Here is a 24,243-nt window from a genome sequence, read left to right as displayed (position 1 = left end):
GACAATCCATCCCCTCAAACACCAGCAGCACCTTCTGATTACTGTTCCTCTTTGTGGAAGGGACTAGGAGTGCACAATCCACACTTTTGAGGCTGGCTTTCCTTGCAGACTCCTAAAAGTTTCTTTTGGTGCACCTCTCAGGGTGAGCCAAGGTTTCCTCTGCCTGGAAGTTAAGGCACATTGGAGAGTCAGAGCAAAGCTTCATTTCAGCCATTCAAACAAACCCATCATTTACAATATTTACCTTTCATTTGCCTCCAGTGAAACAGAGGTTGCTGTACTGATATTTGTCCATAAGTACCAACTGCAAGTTTGATTCCTTTCTGCACTGCCATTCTGGAAAATTTTCAGAGGTTTTTTTTTCCCCCATAGGTGAGGATGCCATCTTGTCACCAAAAAAAAAAAAAAAAAAAAAAAAAAAAAAAGCAGCGAAGCTACTGCTAGAGCTGCATCTAGGTGACAAACGGAACCTCACTATTTCTAGAGGATTACTGGTTGTAAGCCTGCCTCCCAGGGCACTAAGAATCACCTAATAAAACCAAAGCTGTGGGAAAACTCACTGACTTTCATTGTCAGAAACGAAGGAGACGCTTAAGATCCGCTGCAAATTAAGCACTGTGATGTCCTAATTTTGTGCTTTTTGCCACAGAAGCAGTTGACATCTCTGCTAAAGACTGTTCAGGAAATAGAAGAAACATAAGGGACCACCCTAAAAACTCCTCCCAGCTTGACATTTGTGCCAGAGTAACTTGTGTCCCGATTCAGATTTTAAAACAAATAACCAAACTATCTTTAAAGTTTCTCCACTGATGAAGAACAGAAGCATAGGCAAAACATGTCTATCCTCTGAAGTTAATTTGTTACCAAGTCCATGGAAATGTCTTCAATCCTGCTCTTGCCCAATGTTGAAGGGATGCACTCCTGAGGAACATATTTTTCTCTTGAGCTGTACTGCCATCAACCTCTTTTCGTATACACAGGATCATAAAATACTAGAAATAGGTAATTCTGGCCCATTTCTTTTCACACCAAAACAGCTTCCAGTAAAGCATGAAATATCCCCTCTCCTGTCATGTCCCAGAGTGCCACATTTGAGGCATCCAGGGACTCAGCAGCAATGATGTTGCAGACAGCAAAGAATAATCCCAGCAAAACACATCAGACAGCTTGAGGGCAAACACTTTATGAAGGATTTCAAGACCTCATGGGAAGCTATTTCTCTGTCCCCATATAGCGTGTACATGTTATTAATGGATTTTTATCTTTGAAAGGAAAGAACAAGAACAATAAATGTACAGTCAAAGAAACTGAGAAGATTATTACTTCAAAAGTATAACCAGGTGATCACAAGCCCTTTTGAAAGGATGTCTTCTGTGATACACCACACTTTTCCTAAAAATGCCAGGCCTCTCAGGTGTCCCATACAGTCAACATGGCAAATTCATGATGGTGCTAACTGAAACTAGAGACAGGGATAAGAAGACAGGAGTGAGTTCTTCAAGTGTCCATTTTTTAAGGCCCATTTAAAGAGTCAGGAGGTTGTTTTCCACTCAATGCAAGCTGAATTTCAATTTTGAGATAAGTTATATGTTTAAAACTAAAAAAAAATCTATTATTTAGTTTAAATAAAGTTCTTTCAACACCCTGGGGTTGTCTTTTCTTTCAATAAGAACCAGACGTTTTAATTACCTTGTTTCCCATTTTTGTCCTGTAAACCACAAGGAAAAAAACCAAACAATCAAAGAATGTTATTCATACAGTTTTGTTCTACATTAAGGTTTCGTACTAACGACATTTAAGAGCTGGGATTTCCATCCTGTATGGTTAATGACTGGATTTTATACTGTACTATCCTATATAAAACAGCTCCCAAGGGCATTACTGTACAAATAACTCCAGACATCTGTACCACATTAACTAAACCAAGTTTTCAAATAGCAGCTCAAAAGCTACATACAGGACACAGCCCTCACCTTTCATTGCAGCCTGGTATCAGTGAGAGAAACAGCATCATGACCCTGTGTTACTTTATATGGTCTATAAAGTACTTGGGTTTGTTGCTTTCCTCCTGCTTTTTTTTGGGGTTTTTTTTTTTTTTTTTTTTTGATACTTTGAAGAAAGATAAGGGCAAGAGAGGGACACATATAAAGCAATTTTACTGTCTGTGCCCTCACTGGGTTGCACAAAGATTCAGTGCTTGCTTTCAGCTTTATTATTATTATTATTTTAAATAAGAAAAACCTTGCAGGAGCCATGGAAACTGTCAGGATTATTTGTTCAATTGACATGATGCCTCTTGGGCTAGTTTCTAGTTTCAAGCTATCATTTTGGCAAATAAAGATTAGACTATTTCCCCACAACAGTGGATGTGCTAAGCCACCTTGTAGTGCCTGCAGAAATGGAGAGACTAATGAAGGGAGAAAACATCTTTGCTATCTAGACCTGATCACAAGTGTACCCTTTGCCAGGATGCTTAGGGAATATGTTGCTGCTTTGTGCTTTTTGCAGATTCTGGAAAGTCTCTACAAGCACAGGAGGCTGTGCTGTAACAAGCAACATTATCACTAAAAGGCAGAGAGGCTCTCCAGAGGATGTTTAAGAGGTGCCTGGATCTGGCACTGAGTGATGTGATTTAGTGGTTCAAGGGCTACAGTGGCAATGCTGAGGGCACAGTTGCACTTGGTGATCTTAAAGCCTTGGACTTGGTGATCTCTTCCAGCCCTGATGTGTCCTGGGGGCATCAGGCTCAGCATCACCAGCTGGACAAGGGAGGGGATTGTCCTGCTCTGCTCTGCAGCAGCCTCACCTCCAGTGCTGGGGGCAGTGCTGGGTGCCACAGTGTAAGAAAGGTATTAAAATATCAGAGATTGTCCAAAGGAGGGCAATGAAGATGGTGAAAGGCCTGAAGGGAAAGCCGTTCAAGGACTGGCTGAGGTCACTTGGTCTGTTCAGCCTGGAGATGAGGAGACTGAGGAGACATCTCACTGCAGTTACAGCTTCCTCATGAGGGGAAAAGGAGGGGCAGGCACTGATCTCTGCTCTGTGGTGACAGTGACAGGACCTGAGGGAATGGCCTGGAGTTGTGTGAAGGGAGGTTTAGACTGGATATTAGGAAAAGATTCTTCAGCCAGAAGGTGGCTGGGCACTGGAACAGGCTTCCTAGGGCAGGGTCATAGCACCAAGCCTGACAGAGCTCAAGAAGCATTTTCACAGTACTCTCAGGCACAAGGTGTGAATTTTGGGTTGCCCTGTGCAGGGCTGGAGGTTGGAATTTGATTATCCTAGTGGGTCCCTTTCAAGTCAAATACTCTATGATTCTGTGATTAAAATCTCAAAAATATTTTTGGTGGTTCTTAAAGGGTATTTATTCCACAAAGAAAGATTTTTGTAGTTCTAACCTTTGCTTTTTTTCATTTACCTTGAAGAGCCAGTGTTTTGCTCCAAATGATATGAGAGCCTGCCTGTGGGAAGTGGTGAGGAAAAAGGATGAAGCAAAGCAAACCCAGCCTTTTCCTACTTACTGGATTTTCAGTAAAAGCCATTAAACAGCAGTAGCTGGTCTCCTGAGTCAAATAAGTCCAGGCTAAATCTTTACTGAGAAGAGCTGCCCTCAGCTGCTGTCACACACAGCAGCAGTGCAAACAGCATATCTGGAGGTGGTCACATGTTTATGAGCTGAATTTGCTACACATTGCTAAATTCTACAACTATCCCTTACCTCCATTTCAGCCAGCAGCACACAGAGGTGCCAAGTCACCTTTGCCTTTCCTTTGAGAGATGTGCTCCTGCTCTTGGTCTCCAAGGTCCTTGCTGGAACAGCTGGGGGCACCTTGGCTCACCATGGGAAATAGGGACCTGTGCTGCACAAAAAAAAATAGGCTGAGGGTTGGTGATGGCACAGTGTAAGACACACACCTCTTGTATTCAATGCACAGCTCTTAAAGGGGTGAGGAAAGCTTCAGCTGGGGTCCCACAGCTCAGCATCACCCCTCCAACCCAGGCTTGACAAACTGCAGTACTAATTACCCTTGCTATAAGGTTGGGTGAAGAGTTCCAGCCTCCACTGAAGCGCTGCTAAGTCTATTCTTAAGTTTTAGACAGCACTGAAGTGGTCAAAAAGGTTTATTCTAGACCCAATATTTCACCTGTGCCAGAGCAGTACAGTATTTCTTGCTTGTATGAGCATTTTAGTGTGATTGACTTTGGGTAGCAGGGAGCTGAAGTCATGCCAGACCTGTTTCATTCTGACATTTATTTGTGCAATGAAATCCAAAGATCTTTTCTTTTCTCTTTTTTTCCCCTATGTGCTTCACTCAGTAGTCTCTGTGACATTGAAATCCATCACGCTGCTGGCCCTGGTGTACCCATTAGATTGTACACGCCAACAGTGCCAGAGCTCTGTGATGGAGGAAAGACAGCATTGAGAGAAAAAATATATGTGGCCTGAGGAAGTAAAATTTTAATTTCTTCCCAATCTTTCTCTGATTTAGAGTAAGATTCTCTTGCCCTTAATCACGCTGTGATACACTAACCTCCCTCTCAAGGAGGAGGCAATGAATAAATGCCATGTATCCAGAGGCACTTTTCCTCCCTTTCATTCAAGCACTGCAGGAGATGCCCAAAGCAGTACCTCTAACCTGCCCAATGGAGAGAAATGTCCACAAAAAGAGCATTTCCTCAATTAAAGAAAATTAGATGGACAATTAGAGAGGAGTCTCTTTCCTGCTCCTGATTACTGACAGACACAAAAAGCCACACAGCTCCAGGGTCTGGAAGAGAATCCAGGCAGTCCTCTAACATTTCCCATGCAAGCTCCTGTATCTCTTTTTACTGGATGATCTCTTTTTATGGCTGATCCTGTAATTTCAGAGCCTTCCTGCAGCTGCTGCTGAGTACCCAGCAGAAGGAGCCTTCCTTGGGTGTGAAAGACAAAGGTCCAGTGGAGGACAATGCAGAAGGGACTCCCCACGGCTACCTGCGTGCTGCTAGAGACAGAACAAACACCAGTCCCCACTGTTACAACTCCTATTAGCTGTCAGCAGTAGCTCTGCTTGCTTACAAGGTGCCACAGAGGAGGGCAATCCCTACAGGCAGCGTTTGAGTGCAGGGTGGCAATCCAGCTTTGCCAAGGCTGTGTGCTCTGAGACCTGCAGCAACAGGGAGGCAGGAGGAGCAGCGCTGACATTGAGGGGAAGATATGCAATGATGGCTCACTCAGCTGTGTGAGGCTAGAGGCTCTGCTGCTAATTCATCTGAGCCTTTCACATGCAGCTCTAGGTGATTTGTGCTCAATTCGGCTCGAACTTCATTCATAGTCAATGGTCCAAAATAATAGCAAGGTGAAATAGCTGAGAGCAAGTGCTCATTTCTACTGCCTCTGGTGGATGGGAGCACCATCAGCATTCCTGGGTTCAGCCTGCTGCACACACACATGGCTGGTGTCCAGTGACACTGGGTATGTACAGAGCTGCTCCAGCACAGTTCAGCTCTGCTCTTTCCAGTCTGAGACAACTAATCCTAATGACACCCAAATTCTCCACTCTCCTTAGGGCTGCAGAAAAGTCAGGCCATGATGGGGAAGGATTCTCATCCTGTTTTAATCAGAATACAGATACTCAAGCTTGTCTTTAGCTGCCATCAAGTGAAGGGTCTCTTCAGTGCCCAGGGATATCTGCTGTCCACCACCTGAGTCATGGTGTTTGAATTCTGGCACAATCAGCAGAGGCAAAGGTGACAAAATACAGAGCAGGGTGGGGGAAGAAAAGGAACAGTCTCAGTAAGAGTTAAATGGAGCAAGAAGGCTGTAAACAGATAAACGAGATTTATCTGGAATAATAAACTAACGGGCAGGAAGAGAGGGGAGAAAAAATAAAAAATGAGCAGCAATGGGGTTCACAAAAAAAGGCTGAAATAGAAAGTGACCGGGAGGCACTGAAAAAGCTGAGACATACATGGAAAGAAACAAAGGATGAGAAAATTTAGAAAAAATTGGATAATAAACCATTCCTTTGACTACTGCCTTCTCCCTCCCTGAAAGCTATCTGGGGTTTTGCATGCAGCTCTGTTACCCTGACCTTGCATTTAGGCTGTTATTTTAAATTAAATGCAAAAACTCACAGAAATGACAGGGCACATTCAAAATAATCTGCATGAAAATATCTCATTCCAGGCAAAGCACATCTGTTTGTTCTTGTCTGTTACCACTAAGAAGAAGTTCCAGTGTGCACAGCTTTTTGAGCACATGGCATTTTGCAGGGCCAGGCAGCTGGATCTCTTTACAGCTTGTGCAGCAGTGCTCCTTCTAGGTAGCAAAGCCAGATGATATCACCCTCCTTTCCAAGCAGCTACTGCTCTTATCTACCAAGGCAGAGCTGCAAACACCAGCCCCATCTTCCAAAGCAGCTTTTATTAACCTTGTCCCATTTGCCAAGTTTACTCTGAAGAAATGACTGAGATGTGATGGAGAGTAACCAAAAGGCAGTTTTCAAGGCCTATTTTATTATAGATCTTTGCTGATTGAGAAAGCTCAGGAAGCAGCTCTTCCTTCAGCTGGGGTTTTTATAGACTGCTCTTTCTTGTGCAATCCCTGCTCATCTTTCCCTGAGCTTAAGTACCATCTTTCTTCACTGACAGAGACTCTTTCCTATACTTGGATAGACAAAACTTCTAAGAATTGACATGCTTGTCAGATTTGTTCAGATTAAGAATGACTGGGAAGGAAAAAAAAAACCTGAAGAGGATTACTACATACACCCTATTTCCTTTGGAAACCAAGCTAAAAGCATTAAAGATAGGCTTAGAAAACAGTTACACACATTAATCTCTGATTGACCTTCCTGATGCTATCAAAACTGAGAGCAGTGAACCATGCGTTTTCCATTTGATTTGTTGTGTTTTTGTTCAATAGGTTAAAATCTAGGACATGCCTTGAAAGACAACTGTTTGACTGGGGCAGCCAGAACCCATCTGCTTGATGATGCTATTCCATACTACCTGTAAGCTTTGCTAAAGCACTTACCCTTTCCCAGTGGCAGAGGGGCGGCCAGCTCCAAAGGGTCACAGCTCAGTGACACAAGTCTGACTCACAGAACAGGAATTGTCACTATTGCAAACCAAATTCATGGCTCCCCTGGCATCTCACGTCATTAATAGGGCTAATGAGGATTTGCCTGAGTCAGGTTCAGAAAGTCAGGGAAGAGTTTAAGGCACTTGCAGACGTTAAGTGCTTCCTGCACCTCACCAAATTTCTGCATGTATAATAATTCTGACCTCTGAAACAACAGACTGTAAACACAAGAATCCAGGCATAGACAGAAGGGTAAGACTGAAGCTGCACAAGTCAAACTCACCGTGCCAGACACCACTTCTGTGCACAGGAGCCTGACAGTCAGCTATGCTACATCTGCTGCTCAGCTCCAGCATGCTGCTGCCTGTGCCAGCAAAGCATTTCCCAAATTCTGCCATTAGCACAGCCCAGGAACTGTGTCCAACAAGCAGCTTCCATGTGGGCATGCAGCTCAGCTGAAGGACTTTAACACTGTGGACAAGGTCAAGTCCTGCCAGCTGGCCTGAGAACCAAAACCTGCTCTCTGCTACTGTTCAATCCATGAGTGCAGATGTTGCCCACAGCTGATGGGAGCCCTGACTGCTCACTTCCACCACATGCCATCCACCATTTACTTTCTACAGCTTGAAACACTGAAATGCTGTCCCATTCTTTAAGGATCACCATCCCATACCGTCCTACCCTTTTATCACATACATGAAGCTACCCAAAACCACACCTCTATCTGAGAAAATAATCTCTACAGGTGGTAGTTACCAATCCTCTCCCAGTTCCTCCATTTCCAAGTGAGATAGCTAATCTTTTACAGGTGCTTTGTCTGCTATCATTGCCTCTATATTGCTGAATTTTAATCTGATTTGCACACACGGGGGAAGGTTAGCTGGTTTATGGTTCAGAGGAGTAACAGCACAACCCAATAGAGAGCTACACACCACTGGCTATTGCTTACAGAGAGCTCTAAGTAGTCATTCATCTTATCAAATAGAAAGTGAAGTATTTTGGTATGTTTCAGGAGAAATTCTATGATGCACCTATAAGTGAATGTCTGATTTCATAGCTCATGCAAATGCATTACCTCATCTTATTTCACTGTCCCAGGTGATATTTATACCATTAAGATGTTTTGTCTTTTTTTTAATCATCTTTTCTGAAAACAAATCATTATTCAATGAGAAGTAACATCATTAAAAATTTGTATTCCTGCATAGTTCCACCTTGTTGGCTGGCTTCACTGAGGTCTAATAAAATGTAAGTTTTCTTACTGTCACAGTGCTGCTGTACAAGGCTGCTTCACTGCAGTCAGGGTATTATTTTGGTGGGATCAGTATGGAGTCTCACTCTCTTGGCCTTTTTCATAGGAGCTTAATTGCTTCTGTGCACTCTAAAATTGGCAAAAGAATTCCAAAATTATATATCAAAGGGGAGAGAGAGCAGAAAAGGATATCTGAGTGTGCCTGAGCTCATTTCTTCAAGATTTTTTCAGAAGGTGAGGAAGAATGTTGCTTTTCAATCTCATACCAGCTTCGACATTGCACAAAGTCCTTGCCATGGCCACAGAAGCCCTGCACAGCTCTTGGCTCTGTCACTGTCATTCTGTGCATCCAAACAACCACATCCCAGACCTACTACAGTGCTTTTCAACATCACTGATCTTTAAGTACATCTGCAGCATGAACTGACTAGATTTTGAAATCAATGCCCAATAGGAATTCCGTCTTCCAGCTGAAGAATCCATGTGGTCCAAAAAACATGAGGAAAAGCAGATGTTAGGAGATGTGAGGGAGGACTTTGCAGTGTCCTTATCTCTGCCTGAAGTCACATGACAATAGGTGTTGAGATTTGAGCATTTGCAGAGCTGGGAGTTCATTTTCCAGCTAGCTTTACTGCATTTCAAAATTAGTTTTGTTTATCCTGGTGCTAACATGAGGTGTGAAAATGAGGTACGTACTTATCCAATTTCAGTGATCAGGCTTGTCAGCGCGCACTTCAGGCCAACCCAGAAAACTTGTCAGGCTGCAAATCTGTCTTACTGACTTCTAATAATAAACTTTGCCCACAGTATCAGATTACCAGCTCAGCTATCAGAGAAAAAGCACATTTTCTGTCTCCTGAAAAACTGAAGGGTTCTTGGATTTTGTCTTCCAAAGGGTAAAATAGACAGACAGAATGCTGTTCAGGTTGATACGTAAACTGCCCTTTCAAAAAATTTTGCAAGAGCAAATGTATAGAAACTGTACAGAAGCAAAGTGTTTCTGTTGGCTCTTCATCCTGAGCCATGGCTCCATTTCAAGGCTGATAGACCACAGGAGAGCTAGATGCTCCTGGACTGTTTTGGCATTAAAGATGTGGCTAAGACAAATAGCCAAGCCCTACAGAAGACTGTTTTCACAGCTCACCCAGCCTGGCAGCTGGGCCTTGCTAAAACGTCAAAGCATAAAAAATTGGCTCAGGCCACCTGCCCAATCTAAAATTCAAACACTGGAACCAGCCTAGGCAATTAGGGAGAGGCTTATCACCGGGCAAAGGCTGTGTGCTGTATTCTTGCAGCAAAAAGAAAACCAGCTTTGTGAGGAGAGTATCTCTAACACTATTAATTCGTGGAGGGAGGAAGTCTGTGTAATCACCTTCTTAAAGAAAGGCAGGTCTGAAGCACTGAGTTTCACATTTTTTCAGAGATTCAGCAATAGCAGTTGCCCTTGGTCTTAATGAGGTGAGGAAGATGGGATTTCTCCAGTGCTGTCACAAGGGCACGGATCACTGAGAATTCCTGTGGCCAAGCACAATTTCTCTATTTGAGTATTTTTAAAGAATTTTGTCCCCTCACTATCCATCCTGCAAAATGCACTTATCAATGCTGCTGCTGAATTCATTTACAGTCAAGATCCTAAGAAGTTCAAAAGAGTCAATGTTAACATTTTGCAAAATTGAAACCCAACATAAACAAGTAGACTCAAATTTCCTTTAGTTTGGGTGCGGGGGAAACAAGAACGTTTTTAAACCCGACCAAAAATTTAAATGCACATATAAGCTATGAAATTCTTGACTAATACAGAGTGTAGGAGGTAGCCAGAAAAGACAGAAGAGTGGGTAGGATGGAATTCTCATTCTCTTAAGCCATACAGAGATCAAAGATAAAATAGGCCCAGAGAAGACAAATCCTGAAGGTCTGCTTGGAACACTTCCACTGAGCAGAGAAACAGCTGAATTAATGTTGTCTGTCCCTTTGTGTCCCTATGACTGCACAGACCAGGAATGCCATGCTGACAAACCCAAACTCCCAGGGCACTGAGGCTTTCTTCAGCTTCTAAAGTCAAAGAGAGGTAAATATGCCATGCCACAGCAGAGCAGTAGTCTAAGTAATACTAAAACAGCAAGCATCTTTAAAGGCTTTTTAATTTCACTGGTATCTTTTCTATCCCAAGAAAAATATAAGCAACCTCATTCTCATCACTAGTGCTTATGTAAACTGCTCTCTCCCTCTTTTCCTAGCCATTTGGAAAGTCTTTCCTAAGTATTTTCTATTTATTTTGCTTGCACAAAGCTGTAAGCCTGCTGCAGGAAGGACAAGCTGCTATGGGCAACCTGTGCCTCAGTGCAAGCAACACAAGAGGGAACAGCAGCTAGGTTACAACAGAAGTCCATGAGGTTTCCACTCATTCCCCAGGACACTCAGTGCAGGACCATCTTCCAAGAGGGAGAGCTGAGTGTCCTCCTCTGCACAAGAGGTTATAGCAGAGGAGCCCTGTGCAGCCACAGCAATGCCTACAGCAAAGCAAAATCTCATGTGCCTACAGAGGTTCATGTGTAATTTCTGCCTGGTTACTTCCACTGAGAACCTAATTCAACTGTATTTGGCACTGGCACAGCACTCCAAAAAGCTCTGGGTAGAAAGGAGACACTGCCTAACTGCATGTGTTTTCATGTGCACTTTGCTTCATTTTATAAAGTACCACTAATGTTGAAGCCCAGACCCTGCAGCTCAGCACATTTAAATCCTCCTGTGGGAAGGCCAGTGACAGAGCTGGTATATCACCTTCTTGCTAATGGATAAAATCCATCATCCAAAGTAATTTAAACCATTCAGGATGGTCAGGTTCATCAAGACAGCAATGACTGTGACTAAGACCCTATCTGAGGCAATCACACTCAAAGCCTTTTTTGCATTTTTTTGCTGAGGGAGAGGCAGAATGCCAGGATGCAGGAAACCAGCTGCTCTGGAGCTCCTGTCTCCCTCTAAGGCTCAAGACTGAAGTCCTGGTGCCTGATTAAGGCACTTCAGCAAGGTAGCTGAGACTAAACTGGATAGGCAATATTCTCCAACTTCAAAATTTATGTTCATCAGTCTGCAGCAATCCCTAGAAAGGATCTGGAACTTGTATGGCCAGTGACAGTCCTTTCACTGACCTTCTCATTGCTGCAGCTGTGGCTCTGCTTTTGTGTGGGTCACTGAGTCCAGCCCTACAGTCACAGTCAATGAATCATGAAGCAATATTTTTTTTTTTAGTCTCCATCAACCAATAACATCACACTACATGCTGGATACTGATAAGTGTAATTGCAGTTTATCTCTGGTTGAGCAGGATATAGATCCTTGAGGCTTTTTGCTCCTTTTGCATGCCCCCTCCAAAACCAGAGAACAACTCGTGGTCAGCACTGTTTGAGGTGGTGGGGATGAGCTCCCTTAGCAGCTCTCCTCAGCTGTTCTGGTTTTCTGTCTCCTCATGTGTTTCTTTTTCTAAAAGGACAGGTAATTACTCAGGACCAAAAAATCTATGTCAAAACAATCAGTCATGACATCTTGTTGACTCCAGAGAAATTGCTGCAGAAATCAGTCTGACTTCACTATTCTTCCTTTCCCTGAAACAAATGGGACAACCTATGTAGACCCTGACTGCAAGCAGCCCAAGCAGGAGCCCACTCCAGTCATTCCTGTGGGGTTTGATCCCTCTGAGATGACATTTTCCCCATGGGATTCTCCCTGTCAATGTCTCTCTGCCTTTCTCCTCCTTCCCTGCCCACAGGCTGTCATGAGACCAAGGGTCACTACTGGAATTAGGCTCATAAACAAAAACAAAAAAACCCAAACAAACAACAACAACAAAAAAAGCAAAACCAAAAAAGTTTTCTTTCTGAACTTGTAAAAATACACATATTTCACCTTGCTGTCTAGCATATGTACAGAGGAATGGGGAGAGGTTTTAGTAGAGAGCTTTGACAGATAGGCAAATAGATCTTTATCCTTCCTCTAAATGCTACTTCACTCTGCACTTTCTTTCCCCAAAACTCCTCATAGTCTAACCTAAACCAGTCCATTGCAAGAAAGGGAAGGACAGAAAAGGAATTGTAGTGGTAAATGTTAGTTTGGCAAATAAGCCAACAAAAAAAGTGTGAAGAAAAATATTTTCTCCTGAAGCAGGGGGGCTTGTTCATCATTTACCTCATGTGTTTACCCTTGGGCTATCATTATATTAGCCACATTTCCTGACTGAGCTGGAGCACCTGGTAACTATAGTAACCACATTTTCATATCTGCCCATAAATTCCCTCAGTTCTAATTAGGACACCCATTTATAACAGCAATAACAACAGAAATTACAGCAGACAGCACAGATGCAGTCACCTCTCTCCCCCTCATGACACAGAAATGACCCCTATCTGAGAAGTTCTAATACTATAAGATGTCATTTATGGCACAAAGCCTACTTTACTTGCCACTTCAACCACTTTGTATCTATCTGCTAGTGCCTGTACCTTCTCACTTTCCAGAAAGTCTGTTCATCAGTGTTTCAATTCAGACAAAAGCCAGCAAGCTTCACATCAGACTGCATAAACCTGTTTTTTCTTGAGAGAAGAAAGAACTCACACCTTGCTTACAACAAAATCTCACACACAGCACTCTTGCAGACTTCACAAACAGTAGGTGGATGTTTTCATAAGCAGAAGGCCTGAGCTGCTCCGTTTACAAATTTAGCTATGCAATCCAGAGAGTTTTGAAGAGAGGATAAACCATGTCATCCCAAACAAATGATAGGTAAATGATGAAGCAGCAATGTACAAGAAATCAAGACCAAGTAATAAACAATTCCAAAGTTCAATGGCTCAGTGTATTTCACCACAAATTATTTCCTTCTCTATGAAACAATAAAGCTTAATGAACAATTTGAAGCCTGCTGACACGATTTAAAAAGATGGATGGGCTGGTAGGTAGCCGAGAGTGTTTGCTTTGTTGTTCACAGAGTCACTGCTCAGAAGTACATTTGTCTTGGAGTCCATGTGAATTATTGTCAAAAAAGTGATAAATCTCTTTCTCAATTTAGGCTATATCATGTAGGCCTTACATGACTTTTGCTAGAAGAAAAAAGAATTTCATCTGTGTATTGGCAAAGTTATGACAACAAAGCCCATCTCTGCACAGGTCAAGAGAGCCGCGCTGCTTTGGCTTTAGATTTGGCAAACTTGATTCCATTAGAATTTTTTCTCTTGCTAGAAAAGCACACCAATTATTATAACTTATCCATGACTATCAATAAGGATATTTTCTCATGAACCTTTGTCCACTTTTCCTCTACATTCCCTGGAGGGTGAGGGAACTGGGTAAGAAAACACACTGGACCTTGGACTCCTTGGACTGTGGTTGTAAAAAACCAGGTAGAGTTTGTTCATTGCATTCTATTTTATAGCTTAATCTGCTCTTTACACCAAGTAATAAGAGTTTTCAAAGTGAACAGTGCTGTGATGAGAAAATGTAAGCTTTAGTGAATTGCCAAAGAAAGATTCCAGTTATTTTCCCATTTAGTCATCAAGCGCTGTTTACAAACATGGATAAAAAACGTGATAATGATGAAATTCTAATATAACCATAAAAATTGGTTTAAGATGCTGCCAGATGTGAAGCACAAAGTTCAATGCCATGTATATGTTTTTTCACTTAATAAGTGAAAAGAAATTTCACTGCCAGACTGGATTAGTTTTTGCCACGTCCCTCAGTTCATGAGGTGCTGTTTGGGACTTGGGAGGAGGGTGCCCTGTTGCACATTGTGCCACTCATCACTGAACCCTCATTTCTCCATCAATTTCTTATTTATTCAGGCTGTAGTCTGTTAAGAGAGATGGATATTTGCAGTATGCATGATGCATAATGAGGTTCCAGTCTCAGTGGAAGCCTCTAAAACTGCCCATCATACTTCTCTTACTGGCTCTTCCCATTTTCATCAAGAGGGAATGCTTTCAAGCTGTCAAAATCTTTCCAAATGACCCCACAGTAACCACTGTAGCCCAGAGTACTTCTTGGCTTGTTAAATATTAAAAATAGAATGTGAAAATCATGTTTAATTTGATTTTCCTAGTTAAGGAAAGCAAGTCTTTGACAGAAAAATAATTGCCCTGAAAGTAAGAAAAAAGAACTAATTAAAAGTGAGATTAAATAAAATGTGCCTATGTGATCTCTTGAGCTAGTTTCTTTTCAAAGACATGCTTTACCTGGCATAATGTGTGGTTTTTGAGACCCCCGTGTAAGGTTAAGTATTCCTTGGTAGTTGCCTGGAAACGATGACAATGACAGTTTGTTCTCATTAGGCACAAATAGTGCAGAAATGCTGTTACAATTGTACTTCTGAACATTTAAATAAATTAATTTGTTTTTTCTTTCCAGAGATGCAAGTTCTGAAATATTACCAGAAATGTTGCCATGAAATAGATTCCAACTTACATGCATGAGTATGTACATAAATTCACTTGAAATTGCCACTATTATTGTTATTATTATTATCATCATTATCACTACTATCATTAACTGGTGCTGAGCAGAATACAATCATCTTGGCTTTGGATTGCTTTTGTGTTTTGTTTTATTCCGGGTCTGTATACTACTTTTTAAAAAGGTCCTTTGAAAAGTAGGAGAGAAGCTTTCAAAGCTGCTGCTTGGAAAATCACCAAGAAGAGCAGAAACCAACCCAAAAATAGCTACCATGCTGGGAATTGGGAAGTTCTTCTCAGGAAGGAAAGCCCACAAGTTCAGTTCTTGCTTTGCAGTTCATTGAAACCCCTACTGCCCTGGGCTCACCTGGAGACAGGCTTTGGGGCTTCAGGCTCACAGCTGCCCGGGCAGGGCAAGGCCAATCTGCACACATTTTACAATTTAGGTGGCCTGTGGGGTCACCATGGGTCCTGTAACTCTGTCAGATAGCAAAGCTGTGGCCCCAGACCCCTGCCTCTATTTTCTGCCAAGGCTTTCTTGGATGGTCAGGAGATGCTGTGGTCAGTCATGGGAAGCACAGAGCAGCCAAAACATCTTTACAGAAAGCAATGACAATATGAAGCATCACAGCTGCAATCAGAAAAGCTTTAACTGGTTCAAACTGCTGGTAAGTGAAATGAAAAAAACCAATACATTTAGGACTGGGAGGAGAGCATCTTTTCTGAAAGCATTCCAAGCAAATATTTCATCATGGGGATGGAGCAAGTGGAGAAGGTAAACATATTTGTGATATTTAAGTGCCACAGTTTGCAATCCTGCATGCTCATTCCACATTTTATCTGCAGCTTGCCTGTTACATCATATTTGGCTTGGATTCATATAATCAATTTTGAATTGATCTGATAGAGGGGAGTTCTGTGGTGCTACAAGTAGCAGACATCTTATCTGTGGCCAGAGTCAGGAAAAAATCAAGAGATCTACAGACCTTCACTGGAAGGCACTGCTACATTTCGTACCTATACTAAATTTAATGCTGTGTTTAGCAAAGTCCATTCCATCACATTAAATTTTCTTCCTTTTTTACAAGAGAGATGCAACACATGAGGAGGAGCAATTAAGAAAGAATAAAAGGAAGAAACATCAGATCATTGGGTTAACTTTTGGTATTTTTTGTTTTGTTTTGTTGACTTTTTTCAAAAGGAAGACCACAGACCACATAAAAGGTGATTAACAGCAGGGAACCATCTTCCTGGTTGGACAGAGTTGCCATGAAGCTGCCATGAATACAGGTTAGGAAACTATATTCCTGCAAAAAGGGAGGATTTACCCATTTTCTGCCATGAATACAGGTTAGCAACCTGTATTCCTGCAAAAAGGGAGGATTTATCCATTTTGTTTCCTAAAGCAAGATAAATTCCACTTTATGGAAAAGCTTACAAACAGCTGGATTAGCCAGCCAGCTGGAGAGATATGACCAGAGAAGAAGCAGATGTTATAAACAACAAAAGAAGTTTGCCATCTGGCAATGCTGGGCATAAGAGATGAGGGCAAACTCCATTTGGTTTAGGAAAATGAAGACAAAGGCTGTGCCAGACAGGGAAGGATGCAGGCAAGAAAGATAACCACTGGCAAGAACACTTTCCACAGAGCTGTTTGTCTTCTCCACTGCTGCAAAATCAGCTTATAACCAAATCAATAGAAATTGCTGAAAGAGAGTATGCAAGGTATTTCCCCAGAAGCTTTATGTTTCCAAAAAGCATGGGGCATGAGGGGAAACTTTTGGAAAGAAAACATAGTTTATCTTGATTAATAAGGACTGTCCAATAGCTAATTTTTTTTTTTTTTCGCTCCAGTTCAGATATTCCCCTGAAGAGGACTGCAGAATTGAAGCTGAACCAGAGATGTAGGCACAAAAACTTTGTGGAAATAAACCACCACATGCAGCAAACTGGCTCATGCCTGTGCCCTCTCAGGCTGCTACTCAGCATTATGAACAGAAAATAGCTGTAAATTTATCTCCTTTCTCTCAGTTACCATTGGAAATCACAATATATTTTCAAGCCCAATTCCATGCATGCTTGTCAGATGGCTATAAGGAAGATTTTTCACACAATGCAGAATTTGAGACATTTTCAAAGCAGTCATTTGCTACTCACAATGTGTTACATCGAAGTTGCATCTGTCTTACATATCTGCATCTCTCCTCTCTGACTGGAAGACTGAAACTTTCTCCACAGAGAAATTGTAAGAAATGAATAAACAACATGTTCCCATGACAGTAACCCCTGCTTAGCAAGGAAAGTACTTCAGGTCCTACAGTTGCAATGGTAGTTTACTACTATAAATTCCAGGCTCTTGCAGAGACTTGGCACAAAGTACCACTAAGATTTGAATCTGCATCGTCTCACACTTGACTCACTGCCAAAAGCAAAATTTTTACCTGTGGTAAAAAGCAGCCTCAGGTTTAGGCAAAAGGAGCTGCAACAGAACTGCAGTGAGAATATGCAAATACCATTTTGCAGCATTTTACCCACTCCAGTGAGAATACTTCAGTGCCTTGTGCAAGACAAACAGACCAACCCACTCAAAGAAAAGAGTTCCTTTGCCAATTTGAAAGGTACTCTAGTTATATATGAAAATTGTAGGATTGACTGAAGAAAAAAAATTGAAAGAGAACACATCTATAACTCTGTTAAATCCATTTTATGGCCTGCTCTTAACTCTGATTCATCTTGCCCAGGGACAAGTGTGTCTACAGCAACACAGAGTACTTTTAGCCAAGTGTATCGTCACTGCCTGCAATCCTTTTCTTTACACACATTAAAAGCAGGCTTTTACATAAGTAACTAATTCACAGCCCTTTCCTCAGATTCAAAGTCATAAGGCAGATGGATGGACATATGTACAAGCACTACTAACTGCTAATGGAGCCATTTGCACTCAACAACATGACACCAGCTTGGGATATTTTCTAGAAGAATTTATTTTTATAAATAAAACCTTGGCATCCTGAGACTGATATAATCCTGCTTTCATGCAACCTGTGTGAGACATTTAAAGGGACATTGGCATTCTCCTTTCATCCCTCTTGGCTGAAATTTCAGTCCTTTCATCACAAAACCCCCTATGCTGACATGGAAATTAACTATACGACTGAACTTCAAAACCCACTTTCCTTTAACTTCCTTTTTTTCTTTTTCTTAACATGAGAGAACAGAATCCTAAGAGAGGCATTTAAGTTTTACTCAAGAAAATCCCTACATTGTCCACAATCAAATTGAAATGGAACAAGAGTAAATGAGCATGAAATGCAACAATGAAAGACCAAAGCATTAGAAGTCTTCTTCCAAAAGATGTGTCTCCATGTAAGGAATGGAAATGAGTACATACCTATTCATGCATTTTTTGAGGTCCATCCCTAAGGGAGTCAGAGTTTTCCATATATGTGGAAGGGCTATACATTCAGAGCTTCAGTTAGAGGAACCAAGTCTCCATTACAGAAAGAGAGGTTCATGCTGGGGTCCTTCAAGAACTAAACTAGGCAGGTGGGGAAGTGATGCTGCAAGAAAGCAAACAGGGTGATCTCCTATTTAGAGCATTCAACAGGCAGATAGTTTCTGATTTTAGGTGATGGTGATGAGCTCTTTGCCAAGGGTTACGTGTAACAAAGCTCTGTGAAGGCTGTCAATGCATTAACAATCTTCACAGGAGTTGTCTTTGCCTTTGGCATGTAAAGCCTTCCCTTTGACAGGATCATTGCATCCTGTTCATATATTCATTCAGAAGCTAAGAACTCTTTTCCAGGCTCCCATGAAAACATTTATAGCTAGGTTTAAAGAGAGTTTATTTTTAAAAATCATTCTTTCATAAATATTTAGAGTTTTTTCAACCTAGCAGTATCAATAAATAAGTAAAATTACCTTCCCCCACAAAAAGAGATGATATACAAAATTTACAGTAGAGCTTTAGCTTATTTTTTCCATCCTTGACTTTTTAAAGATTGTTTACTTCTCCCAGTTGAAGCCAATATATAACTACAGGGGGGAAAAAGTGCACAAGGAAAAGACTCTCTCAGCCATTGGGACTTTTTCACTGGCAATTCTCCTTGTGTTTTCATCTGTGAATTTTCTAAGGTAATGGCCAATCTGAACGCATGTGCTGAAGTAACAATTTCATGATAAAACTAATCTTTCCAATAAACATCTCTCTGAAACACTCTACTATTCATTTTCAAAGAGCCAGAAGGATTATGATTGTGATTTGGATATCTATTTTTTTTAAATTGCCTTCCAAGTCTTCCTTATTCTAATGTAATGCCCAGAGTCCTTAGCACATATGAATTGCATCTCGAAGGGGAGAAAAAAAACCATAGCAAAACCAAATGTAACCTTAGAAATCACTGATGTAAGTAGGTTCATTTCTTGTCCTAAAAACCATTTGAAAACTAATCTACTGCATGTTCCTTCCTTTCAGAAAATGTAAATTGATCTTTCAGTTGGGATACCTGTCAAAGTACAGCCACTATAATGTTGATAAGTCATTTTGCCCATCAGCTGATAATGTCTGATATACTGCAGAATCACACATAGCTCCACAAGAACTGCTGGACCAGTTTATGCCAAACCAGGGTAGGGGGAGTGCCCTCTTGGAGAATTTGGCAACAGCATGAGTGAGGGGTGCCTTTCTCCCACCAGCACCTCCTGAAGTGTTGTGTGAATACATCACAAGTAAAGGTGATTACATCAGTTCATGGTATTTCCCAGCAAGGTCTTCCCCTTCCCATGCTCTTTCCATACAGGGAGGATATTACCAGCAGCTCTGAACCTAAGGATGGGTAAATTTGCTAAAAAGCATTTGAGAAGCCACAGCCAGTGCTACTGGGACATTATGGACAAAGTCACAATGGTGCTGCTATGCAGAGACTCACCTCAAATACAATAACATTTAATATCCACTCTGAAAAAATTGGATGACATAATAGATTATTTATGAAAAAGGACTATTAAAAAAAATAACTAGATATCCTTTTATTTCAACTACTTCATGTAACAGGCCCATTCAAGGTTGTGGTTTATGCCAGTTTTAATAAAACAAACACTATTGTGAAAAAAGGCTTTTGGGGAGGCATGGAAGTATTGGCTATCTCCTACCCTTTTTGCTTGTTTCTAAACTTAAGGTTTAGCACTCAGCCTACCCTACAATTTTATACATTTAATATAAGTTTCTAAGGGATGTCTCTTCCTAAATAGGACTATTTTTCAGAAAATACTGAACAAAAGCAAAATTGCCTTGAATTTTAACGGAGCTGGGAATTCACTCGATGAGCAGCAATTTTCCCCTGACTTTATTTTTGAAGTAATATGCCTTGAATAACCCTGGGGTGTGTGCTCCTTCCAGGAGCACTGGGAAAGTACAGCATCTAGAAAGCAAGAGCAACTCATTTACTAGGTGTACAGATCTCTGCTGAAAACTCAAGATTACCTACAGGTTGAGTGAAACTTTCAGACCATCACAGCAAGGTGAGAAAAGTCACAAAAATTCATTTTCCAGATTTAGTACCTTATTTCTCATTTGCCTTTTATTCAGGAGCCACTCTTTCCCTCACAAGTGCATCATTTTTCCACAAGCACTCGCTACCTATGAGAAATTACTTTCAGACTATTAACTGTCACTAAACACTTAATCTCAATTATTTGTTATTTCAGTGCAACTGGTCTGCTTAATTACTTGCTTCTGTCTTTTTGTGCCCTCAACAGATGGCTGAGCATACTCAAATCAAGAGAATAACCAAGCTGAAAAATAACAAAACCTTTCTTCTTTTTATTTTAGCCAAATAAAGAGCGATGACATGCTTAAAATCACCGTTATTTAAATATTTGTAGTTAAGTTACATGCTCACAAGACAGAGTTTTTCATGAGCTCATCCTGTACACAAAAGCAGATGCTCTGCATGCAAATCCTTTCTGCTGTGCTGAGGTTTTTCCTGTTTCCCAATATTACCTGTGAATCCTGAGCAGAAAGAGAAGCCCAGCAGGAAGCAAAGGGCAAGTTTTGGAGGCATCCTTTCTCAAGCAGTTGTACAAAGCAACAGGTGAGTTCTTTTAACCTTGAGGATGACAGAAGGAACAAAGGAGATGATCATAGCCTTGAAGATTAAACTTTCAGCCCTAGAAACCAAATCTCACAGGTGTTGTTTGGGCCTGAGCAGATGCTGCAGCTCTGGCTATGGCTCAGGCATGACCAGCTCTGCAGGCACAGATTTGTGTCACCACTCAGATACCCCTCAGTAGACAGAGAGCTGTTTGAAAGGACTAACATTACTCACTTCTCACAAAAAAATCACCTAATTTTTCCATTTCTGTCTATGACTTTTTTCTTGAGTGGTATTTAGGGGTCTGAAAGTTACCTGAACACCAAATTTCTTCCCCTTTGATGAGGGAATACATGAGAACTTCATAAGGGGTGGCTTTTCCTTTCCTAGAAATCACAAAGACCTCCTAAAAAGTATGCACAGCTTTTGTCAGACTGACAAAAATCCCATCCTACAGGACAAAACTAACATGCAAAAAAGCTTTTAAAAAGAAACAAACAAAAATAAAAACCCACTCAAACCAATGAGGAAATAAAACATAAGTGTTGGTGCTATTGCAATGAAAGGTCTGTGTGTGTGCAGGCTACCACTGCCCTGCAAGGCAGTTTTGGGAATGAAACCTTTAGCTCTCAGTTGAGTTGTATCCTGTCTCAAGTCAGTGAGGAATTCAACTATTCAGCCAGAGAGCTATTCCATGAGGGTTGTTGGACTTTCCTCCCACTGCCCTGCTCAGGCTCCCTGTCCTCATGCACTCACTCATAGAAGTGATGCCAAGTGGGTATCACATGTTCTGTTTAATGATATGCAGAAACTTTTTTTGCTATTTGCTTTTGCTTATTTGTTATTTTGTTATTTGTTTGTTATTACAAAAGTCTAGCTTTTGGCCTGATATTCTTTAGTCTTTCTCAGGTGCTCACTGCTTTTGCCAAATGCAGACCCAATTCCTTCAAGGAACACCCTTCTCCATCCTCTCCCCCTTCTCCTTTCTCAATCACACCGAAACTAACATTGTCTCTAAGCTTCTCTCTGCTTTCAAACACAGTTTCACACTTTCTGTCTCAATTCTTTTACATGCTTGTCAATCCCATTTGCTCCTCAGCATGGATAAGACCAAACTGGCTTTGCTTAGAAACAACAGGCTTTTTTGGGAGTTATACTATTTCCTGAATATTGTTCAGATTTCCTGCAGACTGAATTGACTGCAAAAGGCATGCAGCTATTTTTAAATCTTCTCCTTTTTTTCTCCCACATTCTCATCTGCTCCAGATTAAAACTCAAAGGGATTTAGAATAGATGCTTCCAGCTCATCATCCCAGTCCCTCATACTTTAATACCTCAGGTCATCTCTGTCAGGAGCTTGAAATGTTCCATGTTACGTGTACAAGTTTAACTTCTATCTCTCAAAAACTTCTCTTCCTGAAATTCTAAATATATTATCTCTGTTTCTCCTAAATCTCAAATTTCTCAGACACAGAGCCTGAAACCTCCCACTGGGAACAGAACTCCCAAAGTTTTTTGAAAGAAACCGGGTCCTTGGAGAGTGGGATTCATCAAGCAGATCATTAGTGAGGGAGTCTGTAAGATATTTGCTCCCTCTAGCCTCGTGAGAGCATGGGTGCAATGCAGGTCTGGATGGTATGGTTAGCACCCCTTTCAGAGAAGAAAATGTGCTACTTCTTCAGTACCTCAACAGGCTCCAAGTCACACCTAGAGATAAATCTCTGAACAGCCCCAAAGTCCAGAAAACCAGCCTCAACATGGAATTGCTGCCGCGTGTGTACAGAATGTGTGTGCATGTACCGTACACATGAGGGTGGCTGTGCATGACAGGGCTGTGCACAGGAACCAGAGTGAAGTCCAGTGAGTCAGCCCAGCAAGATATGCTGGAAGGGATGAAGGAGTGGAAGGAAATATCTGTGCAATGAGTAGGAAAATGTAGGAGCTAATTTCTCCACACTTTTTCTATGTTTAAGTACTCAAAAATGGTGCCAGCACCTGCCTGTGCTTGCAGTCGTTTTCTGTCCATTCTTCTAAAAGAACTAAACAACCCTGTTAGCTGCTGAAACAAAATTCCATTTTCTCAACCACTCTTCACTGCCTGTCAGTCCATTAATACTTCCCAGGTATGACAAGAACTAACAAAACCTAGCTACAGTTGAGTTAGAGGGACCAGAGTAATGGCCTCAGACAATGCAGCCTCTCATCTGTCTTTACACAAAGTATTGTTAACCAAGCTTTGAGAGAATTTTTGAACACAGACTATTCTTTCTGATACTGGAAAAAAAAGTAAAGATTGTAATTTACATGACCAAAGGTAAAGGGATTCTGAGCAAGGTGTATTTACAGCACCTTGTGTACAAATCAAGGGGAAAAGGCACAGCTGGCAGAGAAAAGGAGATGTGCTGCTGCTTTAACCTAAAAGGGACCAGAAGTTGTTGGTGTGTTAGTTCTTATCCTTTATGACTTTTCTCACACTGACAGGATGCTCAGGTCACCCTGCAAGCAGTGTCTGCTGCCCTGTGAAGGCAATGGTCCCTTGATCCTTTCCAGCTGCCCAGCACTGGCCAGCAGCTCTACAGCAGTGCCCTGGCATTACCTGCTTTCCCTGAGGAATAAGAGGTTACTTGATAGCATCTCACAAGCAGCAAATTAAAAGTGACCTGAACAATGGCCTATTATCAGGGACATGACATTTGTGGCCCTTTTTCCTGCATATATAAAGAAGATATTAATAAGAACAGGGCAGGGACTGATGTAATCCAGGACAGATCCACTAAAATCAGTGAAACGAAGCCAAATGGGAAGGACTGAGGATCTGGCCCTTTTCCAGTGACTTTTCTTTTTGCTCATTTGCCTGTAAAACAACTGCAACAAAAGGAAAATATAACCTGAATACAGGTCAGCTGCCAAACTAATACAGACTTCCCATAAATGACTGGAAGGATTTACAGACATAATCTGTGTACAGCAGAACTCAGCATTGCCATGGAAACAATTACATTCAAGGAGCAAAATGCAATTGATACCATCCATTCGGAAAGCATTTAAAACTTGTTATGCACTTAGAGCACAAGGAAATTAGTTTGCTAATTAACACACTGTTCCCAGCCATTGTGATTTTTTTCTTTAGTGGTGAGAGTGGTATTTGCTGCTTTGCTTTCCCTCCTAATGCTACCTCCAACAAACACATTTAGCTTAAATACAATATTTCAACATTTGTTTCAAGTCACATAATGAAAGCTCAAACTGCAACTAGTCTTTATCCTTTCTTTTTCAGCCAATGCCTCCAATAGATCCTTTTTAATCTCCCCTAATGTTTCTAATGTAATGAATCCCATATATAATGACATTATAATGGTTAGAAAGTGCTTATGCAAGCCTTCCCGAAAG

The 24,243-nt window shown here is 41.4% G+C and overlaps 1 long non-coding RNA gene across 1 annotated transcript in view; it reads right to left on the bottom strand.

Moving 5' to 3' along the window:
• LOC139592133 (uncharacterized) overlaps positions 1 to 24,243 on the bottom strand; it is a 343,580-nt gene that overhangs the window by 301,704 nt on the left and 17,633 nt on the right. Inside the window, exon 3 of the long non-coding RNA XR_011679906.1 lies at positions 3,719 to 3,860. This is a non-coding gene — a long non-coding RNA (uncharacterized lncRNA). The remainder of the gene's footprint in view (positions 1 to 3,718; positions 3,861 to 24,243) is intronic.

The sequence above is a fragment of the Agelaius tricolor genome, unplaced genomic scaffold, assembly GCF_023055355.1.
Source record: "Agelaius tricolor isolate 1412-34295 unplaced genomic scaffold, bAgeTri1.0.p SCAF_8, whole genome shotgun sequence".
Lineage (NCBI taxonomy): Eukaryota > Metazoa > Chordata > Aves > Passeriformes > Icteridae > Agelaius > Agelaius tricolor.
This window is presented reverse-complemented; position numbering and strand designations above follow the sequence as displayed.